Here is a 21362-nt window from a genome sequence, read left to right as displayed (position 1 = left end):
TTGGCTATTGTTGATAGCGCTGCTATAAACATTGGGGCACATGTGCCCCTTCGAAACAGCATACCTGTATCCCTTGGATAAATACCTAGTAGTGCAATTGCTGGGTCGTAGGGTAGTTCTATTTTTAATTTTTTGAGAAACTGCCATATTGTTTTCCAGAGTGGCTATACCAGTTTGTATTCCCACCAACAGTGCAAAAGAGATCCTCTTTCTCCGCATCCTCACCAACATCTGTTGTTGTCTGAGTTGTCAATGTTAGCCATTCTGACAGGTGTGAGGTGGTATCTCATTGTGGTTTTAATCCATTTATACTTGATTAGCCCCCTGAGTAGTATTATGCTCCAAGTGTTTCTCCTGTGCTATTCTATCTTCCCAACTGAAGGCTTAGTCTGTTGAAGATAGAGTCCAGCTCAGCAGGCCATGGGGACCCACACAAACCCACCAGGCTGAGTTCAGATGGATGTGGGCTATGCCCCAATTAGACTGGACTTTGCACTTTTTGCTCTATCATTATCATGCCCATGGGATTTAGCCTAGATGCCTGACATTGATTAAAACCACTGAAGTCTCAAGGAGCCTGGGTGGCTCAGTCTGCTAAGTATCTGACCTCAGCTCAGGTTATGATCTCACAATTCATGGGGTCAGGCTCCACATCGAACTCTATGCTGACAGCCTGGAGCCTGGAACCTACTTTGGATTCTGTGTCTCCTATCTCTCTGCCCACCCATCCCCCTCAAAATAAATAAACATTAAAAAAAAAACACTGAAGACTCAAGAAGTTAAATAGGGCAGGAAGATGAGTAATGTAAAATAAGTTATGATTTGGAACCTCAGTTCCCACATATACAGAGGGAGAAGAATAGAGTTGTAAGGAGAGTTCAACAAGGAAACATATCAAAGTATCTGGCCTGCTGTAGGTGATGGGAAAGTCCATTTCTTTGTCAAGGTATCAATCTCTCAGTCTTGTAAGAGGGTGAAACTCAAACGGCTTTGTACACCTTTAGTTTGGTCTGGGATTGCTCAATCCTTTTTTTTCCCCCAGCCTCTGAAATCAAGCAGTATCCTAAATTAGGTGATGACTTTTGACATAACTGATTTTTTTTTGAAAAAAAAATTAAGGAGAATTTCTTTTCTGAAGTCTAACTTGGTCCCTTGATAGCAAAACCTTCTTTGAGCCAAGGCAAATGGAGAGCTTTCTATGTAATGCCCATCTTTCTATCTGCTCAGGCCACTATGTCTAGAGGGAGATACCTTAAGTGCAGATGATACAAGTGGCATCCAACTCTGCTCTTAGGTATGTGGTTAAAGTTCAGGCGTCTCTGCTTCCAAAAGGGCTCTTAGAAAAGGGAATGAGGGAAAAGATTGGTTCTAGGTCTTTTTGTTCTTCCCTGGAGGTTTTCAGCAGCCCTTCTCCATGGGCAGGCAAGCTCTGGAGTCACATACTAACTTTGCCCTGTTATACTGACTCAGGGCTTGGAATGGTGGCCTCTATTTTTCTTCTTGAACACTACTGCTCTGTGCCAGGGTGGGTTGGTGTGGCCAAAACTAATTTGGCAGGTCATTCATTTGTTTCCTCTGATAGTGCTACACTGAAGGCAGGGTTACAAAACACTTTCCAGCTGGCTGGACTTCTGATAAGAGTATCTCAAAAAGGTTCCATGGCCTTTAGTTACATTTAGTGGTCAAGGTTTTCATAGGCTTACCTTTCTCTCTCCTTTTTAATTTCCAGCCAATTTCAGTAGAACCATGTTATAATAGAGCTCAATGTATTACATAGAATTTTTAATACCAAAGGTCAAACTATCAAGTGGGGATCTTGGATGTTAACCCTGTAACCAAATTTGTGTATAAAGTGATTTCCATGTAGATGCTTTTTTGTTTGTTTGTTTTGTTTTGTTTTGTTTTGCCCCTGGTTGATGACGAATGGGAATGTTAGAAGGAGAGACATGGAAAATGAATTTCATGACTTGTCCATTGATGTAATCATGTACCAAGAGGAAGCAATATTATTATCTCTGTTTTACAGAGATGAGAAAAAAAAAAAACAACAACAGAGCGGCTTAATATCTTGTTCAAGGTCACATAGTCTTTTGAAATTGGGATCAGAATCTTGGGTTTATTTAGCTCCAAAGCCTGAACTCTGTCTTCTCTCTTTCTTTTCTCCTCTCCACCTAGAATAAATGCCACTTTGACACAAACCTTTCAGTATTAGAGTTACGTATGACTTAAGAGGTCCACTCAAGCCCTATTATGTATAGGCATTCCCTCTATAAGGTCCACAGAAGCTCATTGAGCTTCTGGTGACCTACAATAATGAATACCTCATTCCTCCACAGAGCAACTGATGGCTATTTTGGATGACTCTTCCTCTTATTCAGACAAAATTCACTTCCTTGAGACTTCCGCCCAGTGCCACACTGGAGCAAGTTGATACTTACTCACACCAGCTCAAGAGCTGACTGTGCACATCTGTTCCTAACTTCACACTTAGTGACCTCAAGATGAAACCTTGAAATCATCTATAGGTGGTTTACAGCACAGAGATTTGCCAAAAGTTACAAGTCAAGCCATATCCTCCTACCTCCCATACTAAGAGCCCAAATGATAAGCATTTATCAGCATACCACCACTTCTCCCCTCTGGGGTTGATTCCACGCTTTGTCCTTCTAAAGGAAAAGTCCAAATCTTATTCCACAACAGCCCCTCAGAGATTTTGGGACAGTTCTTTTGTCCACTCTGTCTCTGTCTGATAGATTCAGAGAGACCTGAGTTTGAGTCTTAAGTGGATCGTTAAGTTGCTAAGGAATCATGAACAAATTAGCTAATCATTCTAAGTTTCAATTTCCCTGTATGCAAAATAGGCATGATAAAAACCATATCTTACCTCTAGGGTAAATGTGAAACTTAAATGAGACAATGAATATAGAATACACTGCCTGATTTACAGAAAGGTCTCAATTAACTTTGTTATCCGAATGATCATTGTTCATAATGTCATAAGCATTTAAAGAGTTACTCAGGACTTCTAGCAAATGAAATTATACCTGTCAGGATCCCATTAGGAGCAGATAACCCATACAAAGTGTTTGATTCCAGAGAGTTTAATGTCCAGACCATGTGCAGAAGAGTGATGTACTTAGATAGTTGAGGGAACTGTTAAGGTTTAATGAGATGTCCAGGATCTACCAAAGGAAGAGATTGTTCCCACCCCATTTCTGATGGCACAAGGGAAGGGAGTAGTAATGCCAAGAGGGGCTGCTACCTAGGCAGCACAGTTACAGGAACATACTCCCAAACATGAGACCCAGCAGGAAGAGGCAGGGGAATAAATACTGTGACTTCATCTCTCTCCTGCCCTCCAACCTCCTGCCAGTACCCTCCCCTCCCAGAAGCCAGAGGACACAAGGGATGGGATGATTCCATCCATAGATATCACCTCATGGGACACAAAGCAGGAGAGAGCAAAGAGGAATATGGATTGAAGGATGGGGTGGAGTGGACATGCATATAAACAGAGAGTAACCAACCAGTATTTGAATTTTCAATCTTATATTCAGTCTTCTGGATCCACCTCTAACTTCTTTTTGCTGTAGAAGATCCAGATGAAGAAATCGTACAAAAACATAGTTGTCAAGAGTGGTGGAAAGATCTCAGTGTGAGGAAGTGTGCTTGCTTCTTGGACTTAATTATGCATTAGATTTGATGTGATCCATTGAAAAATGTTTAAACCTGGGACTGGCAGAATGCCTATTATCCTGTGATTTTAGAGTGCCCCAAACCCTCCAGGGAGGAAGGTCCCATGTTACCTTATTGACTTATAGTATAGTATCCCATTCATTGGTCTTATCCAGTGCTTGCCTTTATTTTCTTTTCCTTTGAAAATGTGTCTCTTGGTAGATGTCATTGCTGTTTACTGTGCATGTGTGTGTTTCATATTTTAGGGGACTTTAATTGTTCCATTCTAATAGCTTTTCCCTCCCCTTTGAACTACCTCTGTAGTCTATTAAAAAAAATCTGCAGGACCTGAAATGTATTAAAGTCCTCAGAGATCTCCAGTACAATGTTTCCATCTGTTTTTTAAAAGAGACATTTTATAGCTCTGGGAGAGCCACTTAAAAACTTCTTCTGCTGAAGCAACACATACCCCTGTGTGCTGAGAAGCCTTGACTGACAGGAACAGCTTTCCCTCTCACCTGGATCTCTCTAAACCTTTCTAAACCTGACTCTTCCCTCGGTGCACTGTTTACACAAAGTCCTGTGGTCCTTCACGCAGTTCATTAAGGGTAGTGTCAATTAACTCTTAAAGGCTATTTCCAGGAATAATTTCTTATGAAAATGCAAGAGGAGGTTTGGTTGTTCAAATGAAACCCAATGATCTGAGCAGAGAGACTTTTGAGCTGTCTTCTAGGCTACATTTTTTAAAAGGTTTATTCATTTTTTAGAGACAGAGACAGAGCATGAGTGGGGGAGGGGTAGAGATAGAGGAAGACACAGAATGCCAAGCAGGCTCCAGGCTCTGAGCTGTCAGCACAGAGACCAATGCAGGGCTCAAACCCACGAACTGTGAGATCATGACCTGAGCTGAAGTCAGACACTCAACCAACTGAGCCACCCAGGAGCCCCTAAGCTACATTTTTGATGTTTATTTCCACATGGCTCTCTGCAGAACAATGACAGAAGTAATGACACTTTCCTAACTGATCATATTTGTACCACAGATTGACCACTGTCACACTTACTGTAATTTACACTCTTCTGTAATAAATAAGTCTAATTCAAGGGCACCTGGGTGACTCAGTCAGTTGAGCATCAGACTCTTGATTTTGGTTCAGGTCATGATCTCACAGTTTGTGAGTTTAAGCCACAAGTAGGGCTCTGTGCCTATAGTGCGGAGCCTTCTTGGGATTCACTCTCTCTCCCTCTTTCTCTGCCCCTCCCCTGCTTGTGTGTGTACTCTCAAAATAAATAAATAGTCTAATTCAGGCTAACTCAAGCGCCTACAGCAGCCATGCAGGTAACATATATGAGCGAAATAAAACAGGTATTAGGAAAAACACTCCTTAGCATGCATGGATGCTCTGTGCCTATCTCTGTTTCCTACATTTGATACAGTTGTTTGTACAAGATGCATTTTACTTTTATTCTGTATTAAGAAAAACAGTATTGTAAGTGTAATGATAAATGGCAAGACAGACTGAGGAGACAACAGGAAGTGATGGAGTCTGGAAAACTAGGGAAAACATATCCCAATAGAGGGACACCTCTCTGCTTTGGCCCAGTACACTGATGTTATATGGGAATGAAAAGTTGGTGTTGTCAAATCTTTATCTTTCAAAAAGAATTCCATGTTTTTATGGAAAATTTTTAAATTTTAAATATTGGTAACAAACATGAAAAAATTAAAAAGTATTTTATAATCCATATCTAATCATTTTTAAGCTAGAAATCACCTACTAGCCACCAGACAGAAGCTGCTAGACTTGACGAGTCCGTGAATGAAAGGCCACTGGGCAGAGTTTTACATGGAGTAAGAAGAGGGATGGTTGCTCCAATTTCTTTCCTTCTTTACTTGATAAAAGTACAGAAACTGTGGGGGGGAGCTGGGGGGCTCAGTCAGTTGAGCATCTGACTCATGATTTCGGCTCAGGTCATGATCCCAGGGGTGTGGGATCCAGCCCCGCATTAGGCTCTGTGCTGAGCATGGAGCCTACTTAAACTTCTCTCTCTCTCTCTCTCTCTCTTTCTCTCTCTCTCTCTCTCTCTCTCTCTGTCTCCCTCTTCCTCTCTCTCTCTCTCTTTCTCTCTCTCTCTCTCTGTCTCCCTCTTCCTCTCTCTCTCTCTCAAATTAAAAATTAGAAATTAAAAATAGAAGTATAGAAACTAGCATGTTCTAAAAGCCAGTAAGAAGGTACTCAACTGCTTTCAAGGCAATCCTGACTCCTTGTTGTCTTCTTTCTATCCCCAGAATCACCTCTTCCCCATCACCCCCATGCACAGACACTCTACTCTAACACACACACACACACACACACACACACACACACACACACAGTTACACATTCTGCATGGTTATCTAAGACTGTCCTTTTTGGACATCCAGTCTATATTTGGATGGTGTCCCTTCTTGTGCATTTTACAATTAGGGTGTGAAAATATCTCCATAACTATATTGCCAAACTCTAATTTGTCCTTGATTCAAAGTCATCTAAGCACTGCTGTGGAAAACCTCTGGCTCATGTGATCTATCAGCATTTCCCATGTGCCTCTTTGCTAGCACTATAAGTTGATTGCCAATTTGTCAGCACTCACTTAGATCTCAATGAGAACAACACAATGTGTACTAAACACTATGGAGAATGTTAGGATTGCACAATTCATTGATCTGGTAAGAAAATTCATCTAAATTATTGTTTATTATTGTGTGGATAAAGGCTCCCCAAACACAGGATCAACATGGAGAACTGGGGATGCCAGAAAACATCCTTCAAGGCTTTAAGACATTTCAGAGCAACCCTGTGGCTCCTGCTTGGAGGAGGGGCATTTCACAACCTTACGGTATCTGAGTGCATTACAGAAATGGGATAACTTGAAGTTAGGCCAGGGTCAAGGGAAGAAGAAAACTCCTCCAAAGGCAGCCTTCCCCTGAACTTAGCTCTCTTCTGGTGCAGCCCACTTACAGCTCACGAGCCAGTCTGCTGCCTCTGTCTCTTCTTCTACCTCTGCACTGTCTGCTTGGTTCTGACATTGGCTTGCTGGCTGGATTCACATCCTCTGGCTTTCTGAAATGGTCTGTGCACTTTTTGCTGCATCTGCTTTCCTCAGGTTCTGCTGTCAGTGTTTCCAACAAGAGTGCATTAACTTTGAACCCTTGACTCCTTTGCTAAGAGGATGCTGTTCTTGGCAGCATAGAGCCAATTTCCCACCCCCTCCAAGACCATCTACCTCATGGAAGGATACACAAGTTCCTTCCCCTGACAACAACCCCTCTTGCCAGATGCCATGCCTTGGAAACCCTGCCTTATTTAAACCTGAACATCACCCATTGTTTGCACTGAGTTTCGTTGGCTGACTACTTGTTCACAGGACATACCAGAGTCACAGCATTGGAATTATTATTTTACGTCTTTCCCTCTAGTTTAAAAAGGAGATTTAAAAAAACTGGTTCCATAATGAACAGAAAGCATGACGTTATTGACCTGAAAATAAAAAGGCAAATGCTTATTAAGGCGTGTTGGTCACTATGTGTTAGAGGACAGGAATTCCTGGTGATGCAATCTGCCTCATCCAGAAACTGAGCACAGAAAACCTTTTCATATGTGCTAAGTCTGCAGCTGCAATAAAGCCTCCGTGCAAACAGTCAGCTCTGACTGCAAGTCTAGCTTTTCTACTGAGGTTCACATCCCTGGGGGTGCAGTGGCATTTCCTGATGGAAACTGGCACCAAAATTCTATATCCAGTCCCCCAAATTGATACCATGGAAGTAAATTAATGGTTTATGGGGAAGGATTTCTACTAGTTGTGGTGGCCCCGAGATCAGTAAAAATGTTACTTGAGGAAGAGAATCATCAATGTTAAAGATTATCTATTAAATCATAATAGTGAGAGTAGCTTTTATAATGGATAATGAGCTTTTATGCACCACATGCCATGCATGAGTTTGACATACTGCCCATTTGGTATGACAAAACAGAATGTGTAGTGAAAAGCCCATAGGGAGGTGAATTAAAGAGAATTTGCATCTGAGCAGATAATTCCCTCTCTTGAGCAACTCAACTCTCATGTCCTCTAAGTAAGCAATTACAGTTACTCCTATGAATATCATAAATGCAGCTCAGCTCAGGAAAATAAAAATCAGCATAAGTGTCATAACATCCTGCACTATATAACTAGTGCAGTTTTTCTACAAAACATCAGGTCAATAAAACACTGCTACTCCTATATAGTTTAGGTCAGAAACAAACAAAAACACTGCTTATGGGTATTTGTGAGGGTCCAGTCAGGAAAACTGGAATTACTCCAGGTGTTTCAAACAGAAGGGATTTAATAGAGGGACTTGACAGAGATGTGAAGTAGGGAAGGAGCCCTATGGAGGATGGTGAGGCAATCCAGAGATTAGTAACAGCAAGAAATAGATACCACCCCTAAGGTTAGCAGAAGGAATGTGGTTAGCAAGACCAGAATCTGCGTGCATCTGTTGGAAACTACAACCAGGCTGAGGTCTCCTCCATGAATGTTGAAATCATAGAGGAGATGATATGGTCTGAAGCGGAGAGAGTAGGGGAGAAATATCCTGGCTTCTCCCATATTCCATCCCCAGATCTTCCATCAGAGTCTCCCTTTGGCTGAATCTACCAGGAAGCCATGGTGCAAGAGGGCCTGGGAAATGTAGTTTCCACAGCACAATGTGGGAAGTATTGCAGACCAGCAAATGACTAGCACATTTGGCATCTCTGAAGTCATGTATATTTGTATATTTGCATTAGCTAATTGACCTATAAGTGGATGTTAACAAGCAACTTTTAGCTTCTTTTTTTTTTTTCATTTTCAGCTGAAAAATGAGTGAAAGAAAACCACGGATGATCAGGCTATGATGTGTTTGCCAGTAATTTACCCTGTGAGATATGTAGTTCGGTCTCTCTGTACCAATATATCTTCATTTTTCCTTAAATGTTCTTTGCTGCCTCCCCTGCTTCTTTTTATTTTAGCTTTGGGATTATCCAGTAAACAGGAATGATGATTTCATTCATTTTTATAACCTAATCCCTCACAGGGTGAGGCAAACTGTGGAGTGGGGGAGTACATGTTGGTAACTATTTTAGACTTGTAAATTTTATAAGTTCAAATATCTTACTCAACGCTAGAACATGAGTAGGAAAATGCCTGGTTCAATGATGTAAACACAGCAAACATCATGCTAGAATGAAAGAAGGGAAATAGAAGCAAAAGAGGTTTTTCAGGAGCATCCCTGCTTTTCAGACATTAACTTTTTTTTTTTTTTTTGTCTGAATTGCTCATGTACATCAGAGCTTAAACAACCTTTTTACTTGTGGTGATGGGGATCTGTTCTCTGAAATATAAAATGCAGGATGATTTTGAACTGTATTAAGTGCAATCTGCTTGTAAACTTGTGAGGCACATCTAAAAGGACATGTATGTTTTATTTAACAAATACTTCCATAATGTGCCTTATTTGCCAGCACTAATCTAAGCTACTAATACATTTGACCATTTAAACAACTGCAAAAGGTGCAGATAAGACCACAGGTGGTATGTAGCAAACTACTTTTTATCCTTATTTTATAAATAAGGAAACTGAAGCACAGAAGGATTAAGGTTACTATGCAGCTGGTAGTTGGTAGAGTGAGGATTTGAACCCATGTAGTTTAGCTCTAGAGTCTGTGTTTTTAACCAGTAAGCTATGACATCATCTTCAATGTGGCAGCCTTGGGATAGAATCATTCCTTGTCTACTCAGGGCTCCACAAGTGAATGGAGTTGGTGCTACCTGGCCTTTTGTGTTTTGGCCTCAGATGTCACCTAGTGTAACTTCCTCTGTAATCTCTTGGTCAAAGCAGTGGCAGTCCCACTCAAATCCAGGAGTGTGACAGGGATGTCAAAGTGTCAAACAATTTGCAGCAATGCTTTGAAGCCATGAAGCAGCAATAACCACAATATATGATACCCAGATATACCCAAAATACCAGCAGCAATAACCACAATATATGATACCCAGAATGGTGGGTTGGTTTTTATTTGCTGAAATGACCTTATGGTTTCCTTTATTTGGTCTTCATTTATCTACAGCAGGAAATGGAAGGAAATAGAGTCTTTCCTTAAGGCAGATCTCTGTTCCAAGTAGTATTCTTCTAACGCCTCCCTTAGCTCTGACAGCCTTCTAAATGGCATCGGACAAGACTTCCACCGACTCAAGTTTCATTGATGTAGTTGTACCCAAATAGAAAATGTTCTGTTGCCTATATTCAAAACACATTGCTAAGCCAATTTTCTTTAAATTCTCCTGAATTTCCTCCCCTGGGAGGATTATACAACTGCCAAGTTTGAATTTTAAACTTTCAGATACTTTTGAGTAATACTCAGTGGACAGGGGGAAAAAAGTATTTTGGTAAGGTGGTGTGTGTGTGTGTGTGTGTGTGTGTGTGTGTGTGTGTTGTCCTCAGAGAAAATTGCAGGTTTTCTACTTCAACTTAACTGTAAAATGCTGAACTAATTTAGCTCAAATCTTTTGGATACAAGTTCAATTTATGGGGCCAGTGACTATCAAAAAATTTAAGCTGAAAAATATTGGAAAACCACTCAACTCACCAGAATTCTGGTTTTGATTAAAATCTGAGTTTGTGACCAATGTTGCTTTTAAAAAAATAGCTCTGGTGAATGCCACAATTAGAGTATTCAATGACATTTCTTTATGATGTGTCCTGAGGGAACAATTTGATTGGTATATAGGGAAAAATTTCAAAAGAGGAACATTTCCTTCTGTGCCATGGTCTAAGACAGGAGTTCCACATGCAGACAGGCAAATATTGGAGTGATCGGGCTGGTTCCTCTGTCATGCCTTCATGGCCAAGGTTAATTCTAATTACATGGCTGGTGGCCAAATTTGTCCTTTTCTCTCTCACCAATGCATAAATAGACAAAAGATGGCCTACTGCAACATAACTGCCCTCTGGTACTATTTTCTGTGACTACTTCTAAATGTGTAAACAAATAATGTTAAAGGGACTATCGGTGAAATTGTTTTTATTGATTAAGGATGGGCCAGTATGAAATCAAGTCATTTAACCAATTCAGTAAGAACTTGAATAAACGCAATTGTGAGAAGTGCTTTCCAATTAGGTCAACTCTGCAGCTTTCCTAGGGCAACCAAACTTCTTTTAAAGTCCACGTGTATAATATAGAAAGCTTAATACGTCTTGGACTATGGTTTAAGCAGCATAATGTCGGAGTTAAAACCACCATTTCTGGGATTGGACCTCCAATATTTGAAACCTGTTTCTACTACTTGGAGCTGAGTGGCTTTGGACAAAGTACTTTACTACTCTGTCCTTTATATTTTCCCTCTATAAAATGAGGATAACAGAAGTGCACGATTGTTGCCATGAGGATAAAATGAGTCAATCTATGCTCAGTGTTTAGAAGAGTAATTTGTGCATTGTGAGTGCTCAATAAACATGGCTATCGTTTATGCTATTGTCTGATTCTGATATTCTTACCAATTTACCAGTATAACTTCTCTAGCCACCACAGCTGGGAAAGTAGGGTAAGTCCTACCTTCAACATAATCATCTGGTGCCCTTGGGAAAGCCATTTACTTTCAATGAACCTTGTGGGATTATCAGGCTGTTCTTTCATGGTGGCATCTGCTTTTAAACCAAGCTAGCTAAAACATGTGAACTTGGGCCCAGTAAATAGTTGATATTCATAGACCAAAGTAAAATGGCAGAGTGAATCCATTCTTTGCTTAAGGAAAAGAATGGATGAGAAAGGGAAAGAAAGAAATATACTTCTAGGAATCAAATAAAGGAAAGGGTGCATTACTCAAATCAACACCTTTGAAATGTGACAGAGTCACAGAGAAACTAGAGACTTTGGTGTCCCCCACATCCAAAATGCACCCCTAATTTCTACTCTACCTCAAACAGATGGAGGAAAGATTGTGAAGGGTCATCTACCTCCAATTTAGAGAGACGTACAATCAGAGGTTATGAAGGCAACCCGAGGTAAGTGTAAATAAACTTGTTCGTAAATAACCTTACAAGTAATTCCAACAAATGGAAAAGAGAAGGGGATTAAAATATATAACACAAGAAAATGTTACATGAATGAAAATTATTTAAATTAACAAGTCTGTTAAATGTGTTATATAATGTGTTCTAGGATAAACTAATAAGTAATGACAAACACAGATACATCCTGCTAAAATTTCAACTTCAAGGATCAAGATGATTTTCTTTAGAAATACAAGTAGAAAAAACAAGTTGGATATTAGGATGAAAATCAAGCTAGCCTCATACTTCTTTATAGAAATATCTATTGCCAGAAGCAGTGGAGCAATGTCTTCAAGTTATTTGGGAGAGAGATAGGATAGAGGGGGTTGACAATAATGTTAAGCTGAGCCAAGAGGGCATATAGATTTAATGCCAACTGAACTACATGCCAAAATTCAAGAACTATAAGTTTTATGAATAAATTACTTCAGATTTGTAAAACACTTAGAACTGTGCCTGATATACAGAAAGCAAAATATAAATGTTAGTTAATTAATTAAATGGGAATGAATTGAATCTCATGAAATCTATGAGTTCCTCTTAATAAAACCTGTATTAGGAGAAGCCCTGATAGGTGGATACACTAAACCTCTTTACACCTAAAACTAAACTTAAGTTAATGTGGGAAATAAGATTTCAGAAAGTCCATATTCGAGTTATTAAAAATTTTTAAATAATAATAAAGCAACAGGAAATCAGGAGGTAAAGAGCACAGTTGAGAAGATGTGTCAGTGTACTAATTTCTCCATTTTTTTCATATGGTGAATCAGTAGATTATACCTAAAGTTGATGAATGAAGATATAGATCTTTTTATTAATTATGTACACAACTAATTTGAAAATATACTCTGGGTCAGGCACTGTTGTAAGTGGTATGAATTTAACTACAAACAAGGCATATCTAATAGGAGGAGATTAGTCCATGCAATTAGATAAGAAAAAAGAAAAAAAAAAAGAGATGGACAGATCAATGAAAGAGTCCCAAATATAAATGGGATAAAGATGATACATGACACATGACAAAGATGTCATTTCAAACCAGTAATAATAGATGGATAATTTAATAAATGTAATGGGACACTGGCAAGCCAAAGTAAATTCCCAATGAGTCAAAGATTTAAAGAAAAATAATGACTCCATTCAAATATTATAGGAAAACATTAGTGTATTTATGACCTTGGAGTATGAAAAGTCCTTTTGAAGTAAGACATACAGCATGAAAGTCACAAAAGTAAAGATTAATACATTTAATTACAAACATATTTAAAATTTCTATATAGAAAAAATTGCATCATAAAGTCATAAGTCAGCCATCAGATGGAGAAATATTCATAACACATCTCTGACAAAGGACTCATTTCTTTAATATGTAGAGATCCTGCAAAAATTAATAAGAAAAAATTTAGGAGTGAACATAGTATTATGATATTTTTGATTTTCTGCTTTTCAAGTCAGAGAAAAGCAAGCAACCTAGAAAAATGAGTAAAGGATCTGATCAAGAACTGAAATACAATGACCAGTAAGTATAAGATTTCTATCTCATTAAAAATAAAAATAAATGCAAATTAAAATGAGGAACCATATTTACTTTACCACTTAATGTTTGATGACACACAAAGTTGGTGATGATTCTATTGCTGTTAGAATAAATCAGTACACACTTTTTTGAGGGACAGTTCAGCTATCATCTTTAAAATTTTTTTTTAAATGCACATATACTGACTCAGAAAATCTATTATTAGAAGTGTACCCTCTGGATATAGTTAAACATTTTTTATACAAATTTATTATTGAGGGATTTTTATAAAAGAAAAAAAAGACTGGAAATATCTAAATGTCCATCCGGAGGGACAAATTAACTTTTAAATACTACCTTTAAAAACAATAAGACATATCTGGGTGGAAAGATCTCTAAGATATATATATATATATATATATATATATATATATATATATATATATACACACACACACACACATATACATATATACATATATATGTATATGTATATATTTAAAAAGCAAAATAACTAGGAAGATGTGGCTATCTGTCCTTTGTGCAAAATATTGCATACAAATATACACATATGCATATGTGCATATGCTAGCAGGCATGTAATATCTTGATTTTCATAAGGTAATATATGTATCTGTTAACCCGGATTACCTTTAGAAAAAGTCATTCTGGGCAGAAAAAAAGGAGGGAGACCTTTATTTTCATTTTGTGTGTTTTTGTACTGTTTAAATTTTTTAACATGTGTGGATTATTGTTTTTGAAGTTAACAGAGGTTATCTGGGTAACAGAATCTTGAGTCATTATAATTTTCTTTCTTTCTTGACTAAAAATATTTCAAAACATCATTTAAAATATAATGTGATATCCTTATTCAGTTTTTAATAGTTTTTAAACTCATGTTAAAATGAAAGTGAATTCCTGAAAATATTCAGATATTTTATAAATGGGAGCAATGCCTCTAATTTACCATGTGAGGGGTTTCTGGGGGCTAAGCAAAGCTAGCATTTGCCATTTTCGTGTTCCTTCTCTCCTAATTGGCCTTTTTCCTTGCTTCTTCCCTGAACCTACCTTCTCCAAAGTGAGATCTTTAAACTCTATTTAAAAACACATATCCCTGGAGGCTTCCCTGTTGGGTAGAGTTGGAGGAGAGACCATAGAACTCAGAAACAGCATGAAGCACATGAGGTTTTCCATGTAACTTAGGTTATAGTTTGAAGTGTTCATTAAAGTGGGATTTAATGGAAGAATTCATTAGTTGTTCGTTTTTTTTAATATATGGAATTTATTGTCAAATTGGTTTCCATACAATACCCAGTGCTCATCCCAAAAGATGCCCTCTTCAATGCCCATCACCTACCCTCACCCTCCCCATCAACCCTCAGTTTGTTCTGTTTTTCGTTTTTAAGGTTAGTCCACCTAACACATTTCAAAAAGAGGTAGACAATTGGAGAAGAGCTCTTACCTTTCAGTTTCTTTTGTGGCTTAATTAAAGCCAAATTAACACAATGGGAGAAGCACCCAGTTGCAACTTTTAATTACTGATGTAGGACATGAAACAAGAGTCAACTGATCTAAAAGTTACTTCCTATGAAAATGAAGGAAGACGTGGGAATGCAATTCAGACATCTCCCAGTAGCTCCATAATGATAATCACTTAAAATACGTAAATGAAGTAAACTATAGCAAAGGTACTTATACTAAACATAGCCAAATAGTTAGCATTCTGTCTGATTCTGATTTGGCACTTTGGATACTGTATTAACTCTCTAGCTAAAGTGAAGCTAAAATTCACTGAATTCAAACTTATTCTGAATTCAAATAACAAATAATTCTCAAATAACCAGAGAACTTGATTCCTTATACTACTTTTATGACAAATGAACAAAAAACAGGTAGAACTAATTTCTTTCCCCTTCCCTTTCTCCATTCCTTCCTCCTTTCCTCCTCCCTTCCTTCTTTGAAACAACCATTCTATAGTGTCTCAAATAGTCATGACAAATATGATACAACTTCTATATATTTTAAAATAGCTGTGCAAGGACTTGGTCATAAACATGATCCTGAGGTTTCCATTATAGGAACCTAACCAAATGTAAAATATTCAAAGACAGATTAAATTGTGTTCAGTGACATTTTCTTATAATTATGTGTAATATATAAGTAAAATGTAAAATTGTATTTTGATTTCATGTTTGAATTGCTACATATGCTAGTTCCATTCATCAGTATATTAAAATTACCAACTCCCTTAAATCCCTATCTTTTCTGTATACATAATAGTTTACTTGTCTAATAAGATGCTAAAACTGTAATTTGCTGAATCAATACCAAGTTAGCAAAAATTAATTGTTAGAAAAGCAGGAGGTCTATTGTCAACATTAATTCTTCAGGCATTTAGTGTAATGATAGCTTAATCATTTTATAGCTTTTTCTGCTCTGGATTACACCAAATATTGTCCATCTGTTAGCTCCTTTTTGTATGTAAATTGGTCTTTTATTAATTAATTGTTCAAACATGAAATTGCACCCTCATAACTTAAAATGATTCCTTTCCCATTGTAAGCAGACTTAGTTTACTCCTTGATATACACTGACTAGCATGCATGAACTTGGGGAAATAATCTTAAGGACGTAATCATTTACAGTTGGGAATTGAAATTTTGAATTCTAGAAGCCACACGAGTTTTCTCAAGAATTTTCTCCATGTCTATACACTTGTAAATTGGGCAGGTTCCTTCTTCTGCACTATGCTGGTTAATGTCATATAATCCTTTTTCATTCCCTGTGGACCGTTAAGTGCCATCAAATCTTATCTTTTCAATCTCTTATAGCCTTCTCCTTCGCTCCATGTTTCTGCCGAGTTCAAGGACTTCTCATCTCTTGCTTGAATAATTACAACAACCTTTTAATTTGTCCTTCTGCCTCTAATCTGGCACTACTCCAAACCATGATCGTGCTCACTTCTACCAAAGAGATTTTTCTCAAAGTACATCCTATAAGGAAAAGTCCAAATTCCTTTGCCCAGCAAAACGCTGGTACCCCCTGTCCTCTTCTGTCCAGTCACACTAAATTGCCAACCATTCCTTTAATGCATCTTGATGTTTCATGCTTTTCTGCCTTTACCCCTGCTGTTCCTCCTGCCTGGAATCCCCTTCCCCCTTGCCTATCTGCCCAACACCTGCTCAGTTTTCATGATTTGATTCAACTATTATGTCCTCCCAGGAAACCTTCTCTGACCTCCAAGGGAAGGTGGTAACTCTTGGTTCAATTTTTGTACCTTGTGTAAACTTCTGTTTGATGGATTTGTGTAGATTGCAATGTTCATCTTTGTAGCCCCAGAAACTTAGCAGTGCCTGGAAAAGTAAAAGTCGTTAAAGGAACAAATGAAAAAAGTGCGGGAAACAGATCTCCAAAGCCAATGATGTTGTTTCATTCTTGGCAGAGTGCCATTTAAATTCAAGGCCCTTCCGATAGGTAGTATCTCAGGTCACTAGATATTCTACTGAATATCATCCAGTGTGTATTTTGAGTTCCACCAGAAGCTGATTCTAAAACAAGGATTTGAATACCGGTAGGGTAGAGGGAGGTGGAGGAACACAATTAGGGGAATAAAGAAGTGAGGCAAGGAAGGGAAGGCAGCCAATAAAGGATGCATTACCAAGCCCTTATCACTGTAGGTGACTAGAATTTGGGGAATCAGTTCAGATCATGCACCATCCAGGAGCTGTTTTTAATGTACCAGCACTTAAGGCTGTGGACCTGCCTTGCTCTGGAAACTTCTTCTTAGGCATTCTAAGACAAATTAATGTGGTCTGCTTTTCACTTCTCTAAAACTTTTTCTGCAATATCTTCTACACCTTCCTTGGCAATCTCTTCCTTTCTAAATGGGTAAGACTTAGCTCAGAAAACTGCAATCCAATCCCCTAATCCTTTTCCTGAACTCCAGGCTGGTGTCTAATTATCTGCTGTGTACTTCTATGAGCATATTTGACCACACCCAAAAGAACCACGCCCAGCATCTCCCATCTGGCTCCTGTTCACACTCCTTACTGTTAATAGCACCATGGTTTTTTGTCACCCAACCTCTAAAAGCTGCAGATATTGATTCTTCCCCTCCCCAGCCCTACTGTCCATCTCAAGGCCACACCTCTGAGCTCCTTTACAGCTTTCATGTTGGCTTATTATTCATGTGGACTTTAGGCCTCCATTAACACTCCATCACTACTACATGTATAACTACAAGAGGTACTATCTGGTCCCTTTACCTACAGTCCCTCTATTCTCCCTATTCTTCACCACTATATTCTACCAAACGTGAGATGTTAAGGTGTTTTCTTAACATGCATCTCCAGTTCTACCATTCCTCTGGTACAATTATTTCACAGTGATCCATGTATATAGGACAGAGGCCAAAGGCCTTAGAGTAGCAGTCAAGAGTCTTGAGGTCCTGAAGTCGGCTTACCTTTCAAACCTTACTACATTGGATATTCTCTCTTTGTACTCAAGGTCTACTCTGTACCTTGCTCTGGGCCTGAGAAGTTGATTTCTATGGGCTGCATAGAATGAGATTCTCAGCCTCTGCATAGTCCCCTCCACTTGTGTATGATCTGGATCCATGAATATAATGGAATTATTACTCCTCTTACTAGGTTATATTATATACCAACAGGTGATGGGATTTTTAAAAAAAAATTTTTTAACGTTTATTTATTTTTGAGACAGAGAGAGACAAAGCATGAACAGGGGAGGGGCAGAGAGAGAGGGAGACACAGAATCTGAAACGGGCTTCAGGCTCTGAGCTGTCAGCACAGAGCCCAACGCGGGGCTCGAACTCACGGACCGTGAGATCATGACCTGAGCCGAAGTTGGACGCTTAACCGACTGAGCCACCCAGGCGCCCCTCTGCAGATGTAATTAAGGTCCCTAAGCAATTGAATTTGAGTTAATGAAAAGGGAGACAGGCCTATCCTGGACGGGCCTATAATCAGTTGAGTCTTTTAGAAGAGGGTCTAGTAATCAGAGAGATGTTTTTCTGTTGGAGCTGATGAAAGAAGTGATCATGAGTGAGTTTTTTAGCTGCAAGGAAATGAATTCTGCTGACAGACCCATATGCTTCAAAGAGTACCTTGAGCCTTAAATGAGACTGCAGCCTTGTGAGAACCAGCCAAGCCACACCTGGATTTGTGACCCACCAAAACTGTGAGATAATAAAGGGGCATCAAGCCACCAAGTTTATGGCAACTTGTTACACAGCAATAGAGAACCAATATACCTGTCCTTCTAGTTAAATTAGATCAATGGGATATTTCAACAGATGTTCAGAAAGTAGGAGAAAAGAAAATTTGAGATATTTGTTTTCCCTGCCAGCTCCTCCCCAGAGCTGACCTTGAACCAGAGGTGCCTTACTTCTGCCAAAGGCTGGCTCCTACAACTGCAGCTTTCTCAGGGCCCTGTAATGGTTGCTTCTGGGCCCCCGTAAGCCTTAGGGTTGTGCCTTGGTTTGGCTTCCTAATGTAGGGCCAAGGTGCTTCACTATCTCTTGTCATTTTCCCTCAACTCTGCCCACGCCTTTGTACAATGGCTTTGTTAAACTTCCTTAAAATTTTTTAAATGTATGTTTGTTTATTTACTTACTTACTTATTTATTTATTTATTTATTTTTGAGAGAGAGAGACAGAGAGAGAGAGAGAGAGAGAGAGAGAGAGAGAATGGGTGAAGGGCAGAGAGAGAGGGAGACACAGAATCCAAAACAGGCTTAGGCTCTGAGCTGTCAGCACAGAGCCCTATGCAGCACTTGGGCTCATGAAACTGATATCATGATCTAAGCTGAAGTTGGACACTTAACCAACTGAGCCACCCAGGTGCCCCAAACTTCCTTAAATTTTTTCTTAAAAAATATGCCCTCACTTTCCTGCTGGGACCCTGCCTGAAGAATAGACTTACCTGTAATATTACCGTATCCCCATCCAAGCACACATCCAAATATGAACTACCACCCATACTGCTCAAAACACTACCCTATATTTTCTTAGCTCATGTTTTGGCTTTGGGTTGTTCCTACTGTCTGGAATTGAGACCATTAGCATGGTAGGGGTAGAACATGGCATGGGGGCATAGTAGGGAGAAATACCCAAAGGAACAAAAACGAGAACTCTAGAATAGACTACTCCCTCACTGTGTGACCTTGGAAAAATGGCTTAACCTCCTCAAGCACATTTTCTTCATCTGTAAAATGTGGTAATAACACCCATGAGCAAGGTACTTGTGAGGGTCAGGTGAAATAACAGGTAGAAAGCAGCTAGTGTATGAAATGCAGTAACTAACAACATTGGTGGCCATCTACTGCTGTTAATGCTGACATTCATGAAGACACCTACCATTCCTACAGAAATTCTTGCCCTAAATGTTCCTCTGTCCAACGTCCTCCCTTCTATGAATGTAATGACTCTACGTTTCAGAAGTGAAATTGTTCTTTCTCCATTAAACCTACAGCAATTGTTTTTTACTTCTTACAGGTTTTTGTTTTGTTTTGTTTTGTTTTGTTTTGTTTTGTTTTGAGAGAGAGAGGTGCATGTATGAATTAGTCAGGGCAGAGGGAGAGGGAAAGAGAATCTTAAGCAGGCTCCATGCCCAATGGGTAATAGATGTGGGACTCAATCCCACAGCTGTGAAATCATGACCTGAGCTGAAATCAATAGCGAGATGTTCAACCAACTGAGCCACCCAGGTGCCCCTTATTCTTATTCAGATATCTTATATTTATTAATATCTGCAAATATGTTTGATCTCTTCTGCTGAATTCTAAATGTATTACATGCAGAGACTGTGTATTTTGTATTACCTGGGACTTAAATAAATAGTGCTATGGGCATAATAGTTTCTCAAGGGGCGCCTGGGTGGCTCAGTCAGTTAAGTGTCTGACTTTGGCATGATCTCACAGTTGGTGGGTTTGAGCCCATGTCAGGCTCTGTGCTGACAGCTCAGAGTCTGGAGCCTGCTTCAGATTCTGTGTTTCCTTCTCCCTCTGCCCCTTTCCTGCTCGTGCTCTGTCTCTGTCTCTCAATAATAAATAAATGTGAAAAAAATTTCAAAAAATAGCTACTCAATAAATATTTTGAGACTGGATATGTAAAGAGGAATTCTACATTTATTCACAACCTAATTAACACAAGATCAAAATATTTTAGTATCATTGACAAGATAGGAAATATATTGATATATGGTAATAAAATGATATCTAATGGATATCCAATACATTTTTGATACCTACCAAGTACAAAATAACATAAAGCAAATTTAATTCCAGAAGAACCAATGACCTTAATTTGCATGTGTATAGTAATTCAAATTCTGCAACATTTCTTTTGACACATTATCTTCTCATTTATTTTTCACAACAGCTTTGTGAAGAGATCAGCTGCTAATCTCTGCATGTTATTCATGAAAGAGCTGAGACTATGAAAATTTGTTATTGTCTAAGATCAACCCAAGTGCTGACCTTTCTGACAAAATATCCACTGTTGGCAATATGATAAAAGCTGTTAGAGGAAAAAAAAAAAAAAAGAAAAGAAAAAAAGGCATGCAAAGTCCTATCTCTCAAAATCAGGCCATAATGTTTTGGGCAGAAAGCTGAAAAACACATTTCAAGATACATCAAGTAGCAATCAGGATCTTGTGTTTGTAGGGCATTTTTAAATTCTCCAATTCCACATGTTTTATGCATTTGAGCTTCATGCTGAGGCAGGCAGAACATATATTTATTTACTCTGATCAATAGATGAGGCCAAGAGATGACCATTTAAAATATTTTTTAAAAGTTTATTTTTATTTATTTTGAAAGAGAGATAGAGAGCAAGTGGGAGAGGGGCAGAGAGAGAGGGAAACAGAATCCCAAGCAGGCTCTCCACTGTCAGCTTAGAGCCCAAAGGAGGGCTCAAACTCATGAAATCTGAGACCATGCCTGAGCTGAAATTAAGGGCCAGATGCTTAACCAGCCACCCAAGCACCCCAAGAGATGACCATTTTAAATTCCACCATGCACAGCTGAAACAGAATTAGAAC

The 21362-nt window shown here is 38.8% G+C and overlaps 1 long non-coding RNA gene across 1 annotated transcript; it reads left to right on the top strand.

The window, feature by feature from the left end:
• Positions 1-776: 776 nt before the first annotated feature.
• LOC132687940 (uncharacterized) lies at positions 777-20802 on the top strand. Its single transcript, XR_009614350.1, has 4 exons — positions 777-946; positions 11660-11737; positions 13237-13304; positions 20702-20802. It is a non-coding gene; the product is annotated as an uncharacterized LOC132687940 (long non-coding RNA).
• The last annotated feature ends 560 nt before the right edge of the window (positions 20803-21362 follow it).

The sequence above is a fragment of the Panthera onca genome, chromosome A3 (genome assembly GCF_046562875.1).
Source record: "Panthera onca isolate mPanOnc1 chromosome A3, mPanOnc1 haplotype 2, whole genome shotgun sequence".
In the NCBI taxonomy this organism is placed as follows: domain Eukaryota; kingdom Metazoa; phylum Chordata; class Mammalia; order Carnivora; family Felidae; genus Panthera; species Panthera onca.
The sequence above is the reverse complement of the archived record's forward strand: the minus strand, read 5'-3'. Positions and strand labels throughout refer to the sequence as shown.